We start from the raw sequence: 14,075 nt of genomic DNA on the forward strand, positions 1-14,075 counted from the left end.
GTGGGCTATTTACCAATAGACTATGTACAGCTGCAGCGATCGGTTAGCTGCTCAGATAGCTGATGTTTGAAGTTGGTGAGGGAGATAAAAGTCTCCAACTTCAGCGATTTTTGCAATTCGTTCCAGTCACAGGCAGAGTACTGGAACGAAAGGCGGCCAAATGAGGTGTTGGCTTTAGGGATGATCAGTGAGATACACCTGCTGGAGCGCGTGCTACGGATGGGTGTTGCCATCGTGACCAGTGAGCTGAGATAAGGCGGAGCTTTACCTAGCATAGACTTGTAGATGACCTGGAGCCAGTGGGTCTGGCGACGAATATGTAGCGAGGGCCAGCCGACTAGAGCATACAAGTCGCAGTGGTGGGTAGTATAAGGTGCTTTAGTGACAAAACGGATGGCACTGTGATAGACTGCATCCAGTTTGCTGAGTAGAGTGTTGGAAGCCATTTTGTAGATGACATCGCCGAAGTCGAGGATCGGTAGGATAGTCAGTTTTACTAGGGTAAGCTTGGCGGCTTGAGTGAAGGAGGCTTTGTTGCGGAATAGAAAGCCTCCTCTTGATTTGATTTTCGATTGGAGATGTTTGATATGAGTCTGGAAGGAGAGTTTGCAGTCTAGCCAGACACCTAGGTACTTATAGACGTCCACATATTCTAGGTCGGAGCCATCCAGGGTGGTGATGCTAGTCGGGCATGCAGGTGCAGGCAGCGACCGGTTGAAAAGCATGCATTTGGTCTTACTAGCGTTTAAGAGCAGTTGGAGGCCACGGAAGGAGTGTTGTATGGCATTGAAGCTTGTTTGGAGGTTAGATAGCACAGTGTCCAAAGACGGGCCGAAAGTATATAGAATGGTGTCGTCTGCGTAGAGGTGGATCAGGGAATCGCCCGCAGCAAGAGCAACATCATTGATATACACAGAGAAAAGAGTCGGCCCGAGAATTGAACCCTGTGGCACCCCCATAGAGACTGCCAGAGGACCGGACAGCATGCCCTCCGATTTGACACACTGAACTCTGTCTGCAAAGTAATTGGTGAACCAGGCAAGGCAGTCATCCGAAAAACCGAGGCTACTGAGTCTGCCGATAAGAATATGGTGATTGACAGAGTCGAAAGCCTTGGCGAGGTCGATGAAGACGGCTGCACAGTACTGTCTTTTATCGATGGCGGTTATGATGTCGTTTAGTACCTTGAGTGTGGCTGAGGTGCACCCATGACCGGCTCGGAAACCAGATTGCACAGCGGAGAAGGTACGGTGGGATTCGAGATGGTCAGTGACCTGTTTGTTGACTTGGCTTTCGAAGACCTTAGATAGGCAGGGCAGGATGGATATAGGTCTGTAACAGTTTGGGTCCAGGGTGTCTCCCCCTTTGAAGAGGGGGATGACTGCGGCAGCTTTCCAATCCTTGGGGATCTCAGACGAGATGAAAGAGAGGTTGAACAGGCTGGTAATAGGGGTTGCGACAATGGTGGCAGATAGTTTCAGAAATAGAGGGTCCAGATTGTCAAGCCCAGCTGATTTGTACGGGTCCAGGTTTTGCAGCTCTTTCAGAACATCTGCTATCTGGATTTGGGTAAAGGAGAACCTGGAGAGGCTTGGGCGAGGAGCTGCGGGGGGGGGCGGAGCTGTTGGCCGAGGTTGAAGTAGCCAGGCGGAAGGCATGGCCAGCCGTTGAGAAATGCTTATTGAAGTTTTCGATAATCATGGATTTATCAGTGGTGACCGTGTTACCTAGCCTCAGTGCAGTGGGCAGCTGGGAGGAGGTGCTCTTGTTCTCCATGGACTTCACAGTGTCCCAGAACTTTTTGGAGTTGGAGCTACAGGATGCAAACTTCTGCCTGAAGAAGCTGGCCTTAGCTTTCCTGACTGACTGCGTGTATTGGTTCCGGACTTCCCTGAACAGTTGCATATCACGGGGACTATTCGATGCTATTGCAGTCCGCCACAGGATGTTTTTGTGCTGGTCGAGGGCAGTCAGGTCTGGGGTGAACCAAGGGCTGTATCTGTTCTTAGTTCTGCATTTTTTGAACGGAGCATGCTTATCTAAAATGGTGAGGAAGTTACTTTTAAAGAATGACCAGGCATCCTCAACTGACGGGATGAGGTCAATGTCCTTCCAGGATACCCGGGCCAGGTCGATTAGAAAGGCCTGCTCACAGAAGTGTTTTAGGGAGCGCTTGACAGTGATGAGGGGTGGTCGTTTGACTGCGGCTCCGTAGCGGATACAGGCAATGAGGCAGTGATCGCTGAGATCCTGGTTGAAGACAGCGGAGGTGTATTTGGAGGGCCAGTTGGTCAGGATGACGTCTATGAGGGTGCCCTTGTTTACAGAGTTAGGGTTGTACCTGGTGGGTTCCTTGATGATTTGTGTGAGATTGAGGGCATCTAGCTTAGATTGTAGGACTGGCGGGGTGTTAAGCATATCCCAGTTTAGGTCACCTAACAGAACAAACTCTGAAGCTAGATGGGGGGCGATCAATTCACAAATGGTGTCCAGGGCACAGCTGGGAGCTGAGGGGGGTCGGTAGCAGGCGGCAACCGTGAGAGACTTATTTCTGGAGAGAGTAATTTTCAAAATTAGTAGTTCGAACTGTTTGGGTATGGACCTGGAAAGTATGACATTACTTTGCAGGCCATCTCTGCAGTAAACTGCAACTCCTCCCCCTTTGGCAGTTCTATCTTGACGGAAGATGTTATAGTTGGGTATGGAAATCTCTGAATTTTTGGTGGCCTTCCTGAGCCAGGATTCAGACACAGCAAGGACATCAGGGTTAGCAGAGTGTGCTAAAGCAGTGAGTAAGACAAACTTAGGGAGGAGGCTTCTGATGTTGACATGCATGAAACCAAGGCTTTTTCGAACACAGAAGTCAACAAATGAGGGTGCCTGGGGACATGCAGGGCCTGGGTTTACCTCCACATCACCCGCGGAACAGAGAAGGAGTAGTATGAGGGTGCGGCTAAAGGCTATCAAAACTGGTCGCCTAGAGCGTTGGGGACAGAGAATAAGAGGAGCAGGTTTCTGGGCATGGTAGAATATATTCAGGGCATAATGCGCAGACAGGGGTATGGTGGGGTGCGGGTACAGCGGAGGTAAGCCCAGGCACTGGGTGATGATGAGAGAGGTTGTATCTCTGGACATGCTGGTAGTAATGGGTGAGGTCACCGCATGTGTGGGAGGTGGGACAAAGGAGTTATCAGGGGTATGAAGAGTGGAACTAGGGGCTCCATTGTGAACTAAAACAATGATAACTAACCTGAACAACAGTATACAAGGCATATTGACATTTGAGAGAGACATACAGCGAGGCATACAGTAATCACAGGTGTTGAATTGGGAAAGCTAGCTAAAACAGTAGGTGAGACAACAGCTAATCAGCTAGCACAACAACAGCAGGTAAAATATACCGGACTAGTCTGTCCTTTTGATCTTTGCCCCTCCAGAGTTGATCCAGAAGATCCGTAAGCCCCCTCCGCTGTGTCATCTAGTGGTCTACCCTGACTACGCCCCATGGAGTGTACCCAGCTGATGAAACAGTGATGGAAGGAACAGCCAGCCAGACAGATGGCCATGCTTCGACAAGATCTTTGACTTAGTATGTTTGTGTACTTTATTAGATGTAGAGATGAATCAGAATCTTTTTCATTTTTTTTACCCCTTTTTCTCCCCAATTTTGTGGTGTCCAATTGTTGTGGTAGCTACTATCTTGTCTCATCGCTACAACTCCCGTACGGGCTCGGGAGAGACGAAGGTTGAAAGTCATGCGTCCTCCGATACACAACCCAACCTAGCCGCACTGCTTCTTTAACACAGCGCGCATCCAACCTGGAATCCAGCTGCACCAATGTGTCGGAGGAAACACCGTGCACCTGGCAACCTTGGTTAGCGCGCACTGCGCCTGGCCCACCACAGGAGTCGCTGGTGCGTGATGAGACAAGGACATCCCCACCGACCAAGCCCTCCCTAACCCGGACGACGCTAGGCCAATTGTGAGTCGCCCCATGGACCTCCCGGTCGCGGCCGGTTACGACAGAGCCTGGGCGCGAACCCAGAGTCTCTGATGGCACAGCTGGCGCTGCAGAAGGCCAATCAGAATCAAATTAACATGTTTTCAAGACAAGGCAATGATACAAGTTTTACACTGAGTGAACTAAACATGGCTCTTTCCATGACATTTGCTGACCAGATGAATCCAGGTGAAAAGCTATGATCCCTTATTGATGTCTCTTGTTAAATCCACTTCAATCAGTGTACTGGAGGAGACAGGTTAAAGGAGGATTTTTAAGCCTTGAGAGAATTGAGACATGGATTGTGTATGTGTGCCATTCAGACAGTGAATCATATCAAAGTGGGCAAGTCAAAAGATTTAAGTGCCTTTGAACGGGGGATACCTAGTCAGTTGTCCAACTGAATGTATTCAACTGAAATGTGTCTTCCGCATTTAACCCAACACCTCTGAATCAGAGGTGCAGGGGGCTGCCGTAATCAACAGCCACGTCTTCGGCACCCAGGGATCAGTGGGTTAACTGTCTTGCTCAGGGGCAGAACAACAGGTTTTTACTTTGTCAGCTCTGGAATTCAATCCAGCAACCTTCCAGTTACTGGCCCAACGCTCTAACGACTAGGCTACCTGCTGTAGATGCTAGGCGTACCGGTTTGTGTCAAAAACGACAACGCTGCTGGGTTTTTCACGCTCAACAGTTTCCCATGTCCACCACCCAAAGGACATCCAGCCAACTTGACACAACTATGGGAAGCATTGGAGTCAACATGCCAGGGAAGCATTGGAGTCAACATGGGCCAACTTCCCTGTGGAATGCTTTCGACACCTTGTAGAGTCCATGCACCGATGAATTGAGGCTTTTCTGAGGGGGGAAAAGGTGGTCTTCTTAATGTTTTGTATACTGAATGTACAGTGGCAAGAAAAAGTATGTGAATCCTTTGGAATTACTGCAATTTCTGCATAAATTGGTCATAACATTTGATCTGATCTTCAACTAAGTCACAACAATAGACAAACAGTGTGTTTAAAACTAATAACACACAAATTATTGTATTTTTCTTGTCTATATTGAATATATCACTACACTACAGTGTAGGTTGGAAAAAGTATGTGAACCCCTAGGCTAATGACTTCTCCAAAAGCTAATTGAAGTGAGGAGTCAGCTAACGTGGAGTCCAATCAATGAGATGAGATTGGAGATGTTGGTTAGAGCTGCTATTCACTGGAAGCATTGCCTGATGTGAACCATGCCTTGAACAAAAGAGATCTTAGAAGACCTAAGATTAAGAATTGTTGACTTGCATAAAGCTGATAAGGGTTACAAAAGTATCTCTAAAAGCCTTGATGTTCATCAGGCCACGGTAAGACAAATTGTTTATAAAATGGCGAAAGTTCAGCGCTGTTGCTACTCTCCCTAGGAGTGGCCGTCCTGCAAAGTTGACTGAAAGAGCACAGTGAGGTTAAGAAGAATCCTAGTGTCAGCTAAAGACTTACATAAATCTCTGGAACATGCTAACATCTCTGTTGACGAGTCTACAATACGTAAAACACTAAACAAGAATGGTGTTCACAGGAGGACACCACGGAAGAAGCCACTGCTGTCCAAAAAAACATTGCTGCATGTCTGAAGTTTGCAAAAGAGCACCTGGATGTTCCACAGCGCTACTGGCAAAATATTATGTGGACAGATGAAACTAAATTTGAGTTGTTTGGGAGGAACACAACACTGTGTGGAGAAAAAAAGGCACAGCACAGCAACATCAAAACCCCATCCCAACTATAAAGTATGGTGGAGGGAGCATCATTGTTTGGGGATGCTTTACTGCCTCAGGGTCTGGACAGCTTGCCATCGGAAAAATGAATTCCCAAATTTATCAAGACATTTTGCAGGAGAATGTAAGGCTGAAGTAAATCAACAACAGAATGACTTCAACAGAAGAAAATACGCCTTCTGGAGTGGCCCAGTCAGTCCTGACCTCAACCCGATTGAGATGCTGTGGCATGACCTCGAGAGCAGTTTACACCAGACATCCCAAGAATATTGCTTAACTGAAACAGTTTTGTAAAGAGGAATGGTCCAAAATTCCTCCTGTCCGTTGTGCAGGTCTGATCGGCAACTACAGAAAACGTTTGGTTGAGGTTATTGCTGCCAAAGGAGGGTGAACCAGTTATTAAATCCAAGGGTTCACATACTTTTCCAAGCCTCCACTGTGAATGTTTACACAGTGTGTTCAACAAAGACATGAAAATGTATACTTTTTAGTTGTTAGTCTAAGCAGGCTGTTTGTCCATTTAATCTGTTCTTAGATGAAGAACAGATGAAATGTTATGAACAATTTCTGCATAAATCCAGGTAATTCCAAAGGGTTCACATACTTTTTCTTTCCACTGTATATCCGTGGCTTGATATTGACCAATATGATTTAACCCTACTGGTATTTCCATGGTCATACGTTTATCAGGGTGTACTTCTTACCTTCAAGTCGGTCTCTGTTATTCACTCAAACTTAGGGTCCACTGACTGAGCCTGTACTCAGTCTCTCACTCTTTCCCTCACTCGGTCTCATCATTCACACACTATATACTCTTTCTGTCTCCAGTTTAAGAAAATCCACAAGGGCAGGAAGACCAACATCATAGAATCTATGTTGCGGATGCTGGAGCAGTATTCCTCTAAACTGGAGGACAGAGGAGCTAGATATAGAGAAACAGAAGACCTGAGAAACTACTCACTCAGATGCTGCCTCCATAAGCCATATAAAGACACCGGTACACACACACACAAACACACCTGTAATGTCTCCCCATCGCTCCTAGGTCCGTGGAGGATGCCCTAAAGGTGGGTGGTAGGCGGTGGTACCAGGCAGTGATACAGCCCGACAGGATGCTCTCGATTGTGCATCTGTAAAAGTTGGAGTGTTTTTGGTGACAAGACAAATTTCTTCAGCCTCATGAGGTTGAAGAGGCGCTGTTGCACCGCCTTCACCACGCTGTCTGTGTGGGTGGACCATTTCAGTTTTTCCGTGATGTGAACGCCGAGGAACTTAAAACTGTCCACCTTCTCCACTACTGTCTCGTGGGTAGGAGGGTGCTCCCTCTGCTGAAGGAATTCATGTGTGTTATTATCACAGCTGTTTACATACTGTCACAAGCAAATGCCCGGAGGCAGTCTTTATTGTCATGGGTGATTTTTAACCAAGCACGTTTAAAGTACATTTTTCCAAAATATCACCATGTGTCCACGAGAGGAAACAACGTGCTGGACCATCTATAAGCAAACATCTGTGATGCATACAAAGCCATTCCTGCCCCCACTTCTGCCAATCAGATCACGTCTCTCAGTTCCTACTCCCTGCCTACAAGCAGCAACTCAAGCGAGCCAACACAGAATATTGAGGCACTGGACAGAAGAGGCAGACTCAATACTGCAGGACGGTTTGAGAATACTGATTGGAATTCAAAGCTGTTTGTTGCCAAACGAAGCCTCACGCCCAGACAAGCTTAACACATTCTATGCTCGCGTCGAGGCAGACAATACTGAGCTATCCAGATAGACTCTCACTGCTCTGGATGACCAGGTGCTTTTGCTCTCCAAGGGTGACTCTCAAACTCTCAAAGGAGACCAAAGCCGTCGGCCCAGATGGCATTCAAATCAAATCAAATATGTTCTGTTATAATCTCCACCCGGCACAGCCAGAAGAGGAGTGGCCACCCCACATAGCCTGGTTCCTCTCTAGGTTTCTTCCTAGGTTTTGGCCTTTCTATGGAGTTTTTCCTAGCCACCGTGCTTCTACACCTGCATTGCTTGTTGTTTGGGGTTTTAGGCTGGGTTTCTGTACAGCACTTTGAGATATCAGCTGATATACGAAGGGCTATATAAATAAATTTGATTTGACCAAAGCCGTCGGCCCAGATGGCATTCCTGGTCATTGTCCTGCTATTCATTCGCCGCCATTACCTCATGTTACAGTATGATAATGCACGGCTCCATGTCGCAAGGATCCTCATCAATCTACACACAACACCCCATAATGACAAAGCAAAAAACAGGTTTTTAGACATTTTGGCTAATTTATCATTTAAAAAAAAATGTAATTACATTACCATAGGTATTCAGACTCTACTCAATACTTTGTTGAAGCACCTTTAGCAGCAAGAGTTCAATCTTGGTTTCATCAGACCAGAGACTCTTGTTTATCATGGTCTGAGTCTTTAGGTGCCTTTTGGGGAACTCCAAGTGGGCTGTCATGTGCCTTTTACTGAGTAGTTGCTTCTGTCTGGCCACTCTACCATAAAGGCCTGATTGGTGGAGTGCTGCAGAGATGGTTGTCCTTCTGGAACGTTCTCCCATCTCCACAAAGGAACTCTGGAGCTCTGTCAGAGTGACCATTGGGTTCTTGGTCACCTCTCTGACCAAGGCCCTTCTCGCCTGATTGCTCAGTTTGGCCGGGAGGCCAGCTCTAAGAAGAGTTTGTGGTTCCAAACTGGGGATCTTCAATGCTGCAGAAATGTTTTGCTACCCTTCCCCAGATCTGTGCCTCGACACAATCCTGTCTCTGAGCTCTACGGACAATTCCTTCGACCTCATGGCTTGGTTTTTGCTCTGACATGGACCGTCAACTGTGGGACCTTTTTTATATAGACAAGTGTGTGTGCCTTTCCAAATCATGTTTAATCAATTGAATTTACCACAGGTGGACTCCAATCAAGTTGTAGAAACATCTCATGGATGATCACTGGAAACAGAGCGCACCTGAGCTCAATTTTGAGCCTCATAGCAAAGGGTCTGAATACGTATGTAAATAAGGTGTTTCTGTTTTTAATCTTTAATAAATTTGCAAACATTACAACAACTATTTTCGCTTTGTCATTTTGGGGAATTGTGTGTAGATTGCTGAGGATTTATAAAATGTAATCCATTAGAATAAGGCTGTAACGTGTGTATAGATAGGAGCCTCCACTGCTCAGAGGAGGAAGGGGAGGACCATCCTACTCAGTGAAATTTCATAAAAATAGTAACATTATTTATCCTTAGATAAAACTATATTAAATATATTCCTGTCACCAAATAATGGATTCAAATACACTGTTTTGCAATGAAAGTCTACAGTAACTTCAACAGCACTGTCTGGGGATAGCACCATGGTGTAGCCGGAGGACAGCTAGCTTCTGGCCACATTGACTTAAATACAAAATCTAGTAGCTGGTAGGTCTCACCCCCTTCTATAGACATACATGGTAATTATGACCACTTCCGGAGGACGTCCTCCAACCAATCAACTTTTGCTGTATGAACTGACATGTTGTCCATGAATCATATAATTAGGATCAGAGAATGAACCTGGTGAGTTGTATTGGGATTGTGCCACAGAGCATTACGGGGGTTCTGTGTTGAGAAGCTTGGTGACATTGTTGGATAGAGATTAATGGTGTGTGTAACCTTTATTTAACTGGGCAAGTAAGTCAAGAACAAATTCTTAAACAAGGATGACCCTGGGCCAATTGTACAGTCCCATATGGGACTCCCAATTACAGCCAGTTGTGATACAGCCTGGATTCGAACCAAGGTGTCTGTAGTGACGCCTCTAGCACTGAGATGCAGTGCCTTAGACCCCTGTGTCACTCGGGAGCCCTAAGTGAAAATTGATAGTTGAGCATTTTTTAAATATATATTATTCAATTCAAATGACGGAGGAAGTGATATTATAAAATGTATTGGTTTTATAACTTCATTTGTGTCCAGTTATTAAGGAACATTTAAATAAATTGAACCGTTAACTTCAGTAGCTAACGTTAGCTAGCTACCAGCGCGAGTGTGCTGTTTTCTCGGCCAGAATGGTAGATTGGCTGACGAAAATGTTGTGTATTTTTTGTTGAAGAAACCCTTTCATTCTCTGGGCAAATTAAAAGTGAGGATCGACCTTTGCCTAAGATCAGTTTCATGAAGGATGAAAAGGTGCGTGCGTTCAATACCAATTGGCATCAAAAGTATAGCTGGTTAACAGGAGCCTCTCATCAAGCCGCCTGTAATTGCTAGCCGTAGCTTGTTTTTAAAAAAAGTCTGAGCCTTGGTACACTGACCCGAAGACCATCGATTGTTCAGCAGGCAGCATATAAATGTCCATATCGGATTCAAGCTACTGGGAAAAATCTGCATCGGTCATGACGAAAGTCTGCGTCTTCAAACTGGGCGACACAGCCAGAAAGTTAGAAGAAACAGGGATGTTCTCAAGCGGTTTATCATCACCACTGCGTTTTTTGTGCATGCAAGAATGTGCTTTTAGAGGATACTACGAGATGGAAAGTCCCGCCGACAAAAAAGTTAACTACAATGAGCTTGCAGAGGTAATTGCACGTAGCAATGCTCTACTTTCTGAACATATCGACCTTTTGAATGTCTTTTCTGGAATTCCGAATGATTTGATAGCTTCCTTTAAAATATTAGATGTTGACGCAGCTCATGTAGGCTTTCCACTTTCCTCCTGTGTTTTAATTTAACAAAGATGAAAACACAATCACTCCGGACAGACGAGCAAAAACTCAGAATATAAATGTTACAGCAGTCTAGGCTACACCTTTAACATTAGAGATCTGATATGCTGTATGGGATAAAAACTAGACACATTTTCAGTCTGATCAACGCCAAGCTACTAATAAGAGCAGATGCAAACATTCTATGTGCGCTGTCCATTTGGTCAGGATATTGGTAATTGGTAACTTTATGTATTTATAGTCCATTTGTGTGTCAGGAGAAAATGTGATCAAATTTGATTTCAACATTGGGCTGGCTAGGCTGGCAATACGCTTTCAATCAAATTATTAACTGGAATTAATCAATCAACATAATAGTGATGACCAATGTGAGTAAATGTTTTATAAGGCCTAGAACTGCATGATGTAAACATAAAGCAAGCTCAGCCCTGTGTTCTATTGTCTATCAGTTGTCTGGGTAGAGGAAACCCCCCCCCTAATCTAGTATAAATATAATTCAAATGAACAAGTGTAAGGTTGATGCAGTTTGACAGGGTTTTCATCTGCCCGGGGCCAGGAGTTTTTTTTTCTGTTTTTAAAAACATGGGACTTGATTAGGAAAAACGGGTCCCATCATAACCCTTATAAAAACGTTTTGCAACTGATTAATCACTGTCTTTACTTATAGGGTCCAGAGTTTTCCTGGTTAGGTTAACAGATAAGGAAAAACTCTGGGCCCCAGGGGGTAAAAATTGTGCCCTGCTCTGGGACCTATGGTGCCACCAGTCTGCTTGCAGTTGTCTGTTATGGTCAGGTATGTGGATGATCAGGGCTTTATTCAGGAATGTTTCTTGGGCTACTTTGATGTGTCAAGTGGGCGAGATGCCAACTCTGTGTTTAACTTCACGGAGAAGCTTCTTCAAACCTACGATGGCGCAGCTGTAATGTAATGTATCTGCTATTTGTATTTCCAGCAAAGTCCCCTCCTGTTCCCTGATCTTAAGAGGTGATGACCAGTCCACTCTGCTGACATTGTCAACTCTGTCCTGACATGAACTGAAGCCATGTCTCATGTGCCCGCTCATCCACTTTCACATTGAATGTTTCCTCTCCAAGCACTGTGTACCCCTTTCAATTTTCTCTCATTACTCGATGTAGAGTTAATCGCATACACAATCACATTATTACACATCAATGATTTTGCTCCTTGCTTGGACTAACTCATTCTAAGCTTGTTGGTCTAACTGTGTTGTGTTATTGTTTTTTTTTGTCTTCCCAGACATTCTGTCCTGCACTGAAGTCAAGCCTCTGAACGCCTCAACTCAAGCCTCTCACACTCATTCAGTCACTGCTGTGTTCCCTTCCAACCACTAAGTAACCCTCTTATTCCAATTCCCCATAATATTGTACTATAAACGTCTTTTATTAAACGCTTTAGGTTAAATAATTACTCTTTTGGCGATTTTTGAAACACTCTGACATCTCCGTGCGTTCAGCACCTATACCGTGGGTCTCCCATCATCAATTTTTCAAGTTACCAGCCTCCACTGATATATATATATATATATATATATATATATATATATATATATATATATATATATATATATATATCTGTCTAAGTCAAAGGTTTGGACAACACCTACTCATTCAAGGGTCAAAATATATTTTCTATTTGAGGTTCTTCAAATAGCCACCCTTTGTTTTGATGACAGCTCAAATAAGCAAAGAGAAATGACAGTCCATCAATACCTAAAGACATGAAGGTCAGTCAATCTGGAAAATGTTACGAATTTTGAAAGTTTCTTCAAGTGCAGTCGCAAAAACCATGAAGCTTCATGATGAAACTGGCTCTCATGAGGACCACCATAGGAAAAGAAGACAGAGTTACCTCTGTTGCAGGGGATTTCATTAGAGTTAACTGCACCTCAGACATTGCAGCCCAAATAAATGCTTCAGAGTTCAAGTAAACAGACACATCTCAACATCAACTGTTCAGAGGAGACTGCGTGAATCAGGCCTTCATGTTCGAATTGCTGCAATGAAACCACTACTAAAGGACACCAATAATAATAAGAAGAGACTTGCTTGGGCCAAGAAACACGAGCAATGAACATTACACCGGTGGATGTCTGTCCTTTAATGAGTCCAAATTTGTGTCTTTGTGACGTGAAGTAGGTGAACGGATGATCTCTGCATGTGTGCTTCCCACCGTGAAGCATGGTGGAGGAGGTGTGATGGTGTGGGGGTACTTTGTTGGTGACACTGTCTGATTTTATTTAGAATTCAAGGCCCACTTAACCAGCATGGCTACCACAGCATTCTTCAGCGATACACCATCTAATCTAGTTTGCGCTCAGTGGGACTATCATGTGTTTTTCAACAGGACAATGACCCAAAACACACTTCCATGCTTTGTAAGGGCTATTTTAAAGGAGAGTGATGGAGGGCTTCATTAGATAACCTGGTCTCCACAATCACCTGACCTCAACCTAATTGAGATGGTTTGGTAAGAGTGGGACCGCAGAGTGAAGGAAAAGCAGCCAACTAGTGCTCAGTGTATGTGGGAACTTGTTTTAAGACTGTTGGAAAAGCATTCCAGGTGAAGCTGGTTTAGAGAATGCCAAGAGTGTGCAAAGCTGTCATCAAGGCAAAGGGTGGCTACTTTCTAAAATATATTTTGATTTGATTTATTATTTCATAGTACATTTGATTTATTATTTAATGTGTTATTTCATAGTTTTGATGTCTTCACTATTATTCTACAATGTAGAACATAGTAAAAATCAAGAAAAACCTCAGTGCTGTGGGCACCTACAAGATGAGACACATGCTTGATGTCCCTATACGCATAGGACTACACTCAGGTGAGTGGGGACACATACCTTACCTCACCTATCTGTGTCTATCCAATAGGTCCATGTGTAGCAGGGGTAGTAGAACTGACTATGCCCAGATACCGTTTATTCGGAAAACTGTCACCACTGCCTCTCGTATGCAGTCTACTGGGATGCGTAAATGACATGCATGTATAATAGATATGTAACGTAGTCTATGCACTGTTGCTTAAAAGTGAAGGACTTGTCGTGGGTACACGATTGACTGAGCCAGGAAGCTTCTTTATAAAGTGTGTATGAATTAGAGTTTTGAGTGTCATGCCGCCTGTATTTGCAGCGTCCAGAATCCACATCCATAACAGCACAGTTAAAATCCTCCTGGATCTCAAGGCAGGATACAAGGTGCAACTGAGGCAGGACAGACCTCAAGGTAAAAGTCACAGGTAGAACCGACTACTTGGTACCACCATCATGTTACATACAGTAAGCTCAAGAATACTTAAAACTCCTGACAACACCCTAAAACTTCATAGAACTGTCTAGAACTCACCTAGACCTCCCTACTAAACTCTTTCTCTCCTTTCCCTGCCCTCTGTCTCTCTGTCCTCTCCCCCTCTCCTCTTCACAGGGAAAAGGGGGAACAAGGAGACCTACTGGCTTATAGGGAGGGGCAACTTTCAGAAACCTCTCCCCGTCCCTCCCGAATTCAAGAAAGGGTATGGACCGCCCTCCTTCCTTCCCTCCCCTCTCTCTCCTCCATTGTCTGTGTC

The 14,075-nt window shown here is 44.7% G+C and overlaps 1 long non-coding RNA gene and 1 pseudogene across 1 annotated transcript; both read left to right on the top strand.

The window, feature by feature from the left end:
* LOC109896349 (retinal guanylyl cyclase 2-like) overlaps positions 1-14,075 on the top strand; it is a 46,598-nt pseudogene that overhangs the window by 23,100 nt on the left and 9,423 nt on the right.
* LOC109896424 (uncharacterized) lies at positions 9,800-12,014 on the top strand. Its single transcript, XR_002256098.2, has 3 exons — positions 9,800-10,342; positions 11,443-11,474; positions 11,748-12,014. It is a non-coding gene; the product is annotated as an uncharacterized LOC109896424 (long non-coding RNA).

The sequence above is a fragment of the Oncorhynchus kisutch genome, linkage group LG9 (genome assembly GCF_002021735.2).
Source record: "Oncorhynchus kisutch isolate 150728-3 linkage group LG9, Okis_V2, whole genome shotgun sequence".
Classification (NCBI taxonomy): domain Eukaryota; kingdom Metazoa; phylum Chordata; class Actinopteri; order Salmoniformes; family Salmonidae; genus Oncorhynchus; species Oncorhynchus kisutch.